This window comes from Juglans regia, chromosome 10, assembly GCF_001411555.2.
Source record: "Juglans regia cultivar Chandler chromosome 10, Walnut 2.0, whole genome shotgun sequence".
Taxonomy (NCBI): Eukaryota; Viridiplantae; Streptophyta; class Magnoliopsida; order Fagales; family Juglandaceae; genus Juglans; species Juglans regia.
Genome location: NC_049910.1, coordinates 25,350,945 through 25,352,847, shown reverse-complemented (window position 1 = coordinate 25,352,847; position 1,903 = coordinate 25,350,945).

Here is a 1,903-nt window from a genome sequence, read left to right as displayed (position 1 = left end):
CATGAGAACCCCCCTTCTAGCCATCAAGGAATTACACTACAAGAGATGCAGGCAGCAAATGTTGATTGACAGAGAAGCTTTGTAATTGCAGTAATCAAACCATTTTGTAATTTAGTAATCAAACCATTCAGTTATCAAACCATTCACTAGTCAAACCATTCAGTAATCCAACAATTTAGTAATTCCAAAGTGTAATCTCGAACCATCCAGAAATCTGAAACCATGCAGTAATTGCTAACCATTCAGTAAGAAAAGATACATTCAGTAATTGCAAACCATCTAGTAATTGCAAACCATTCAGAGATTGCAAGTAATCTAAAACATCAAGTAATCTAAAACCATCCAGTCTGCTAACCATTCAGTAAAAAAAGATACATTCAGTAATTGCAAACCATGAAGTAATTGCAAACCATTCACTAATTGCAAACCAATCACTAATTGCAAACCATTTAGTAACTGCAAACCATTCATAAATCAAAAATTAACTACAATAATTAAAAATAATTAAGGGTTTCAAGAAATGCTTGCCTTCCACCAGGTCAGGGGCGATTGATTACTAGACCGTTGGTGTGGAGAAATTTAGGGTTAAGGTTTCGAGATGAGGGAGAAGGGGCTATGTTAGGGTTAGGGTTTCGGGATGAAGGAGAAGGTGATAGGTTACGGTTACGGTCTTGGGATGAAAGGGAAGATGTTAGGTTAAGCTTAGGGTTTTAGGAGGTTAGGGTTTTGGGATTTCACATCTTCTAGGGGGATTTTGAATCGGAGAAGGGGGCAAAATGTGGGGTGAAGACGAAGGTGGGGCAACCCTTAAGCTGTCAAGAAGGTAGTGCTTGGTGGTGAGGCAGAGCAACTTCGTGGGAGGGAAGGTCTCGGAAGACGAAAGAAGGAGGGCTTCATGGTGAGGCAGAGTATCAAATGGAGATGCATAACAACAAATTGAGAGGCAGAGCAGCTTCATGGGAGGGAAGATCTCGGATGCCCTTTGCGAAGGAAGAGAAATTGAAGGGAGGGGGAGAGTTTGTGGAAACGAAGGGAGGCGTCTCATGGGAGGGAGGGGGAGGAAAGGTGGAGACAAAGGGGAATGGTTCGTGGGTCTTCGTGGGTTACAGTCTTGATACGAAGCGCACCATTTTGCAAAAGGTCCAAAACGGTGCGCTTCATTTTCAACATAAGCAGCTGCTCCCCCACGCTTACGCAGCCTGACTGCGTATAGAGTTTTTCTTGCCCGATATACCACCGCCACCAAGTAGAAGACTGTGTGTAACACCTTGGACCTTTGGATTTTTTTCTTTTTTCTCTTCTCTTTCTTTTCCCTCCTGCCTCCCCCAGCCTCGATAAACTTCCCCAATTTTTCTTCCCTATTTTTCACGCATCCATGACATCGTTTGAGGTGAGCTTCGTCTTTCTGCATGCATTTTATCCTTCCGATGATTTTCACTTTTAGTTTTTGCACTCCCGAAAATTCCTCCACCCAAATCTCCATTATTTTCCATGTCTAGGCAGTTTGAACTTCCTTTATGTTTTTTAATTCTCTTTTTATTTTTGTTTTCGTCCATCACTTAGGTCTCTCCCTCTCTACTTTTTATTGTCTTGTTGTGCATTTCTATATCTAATCTAGCAAACTATCTCTATCCATGTCTCTCTATTTCAATGCAAACCTCCATGCAGACACCGTAGCCCGGTGCCATCACTCACATCCCGCACGGCCATCATCACACCAACCTGTGGCTTTTGCAGATGGACCAACGAGCCACTGCTCACACTCTCAACCCCACAACCACCACGTTGTCACCGTGAGACGCACCTGCAGACCACTAACCCCCACGGACTTGCACCACCTAGCCACTGCCTCGTACACACCACCACCATGCAAGCCTCCCATGTTTCCTTGGTTCCAGCCACC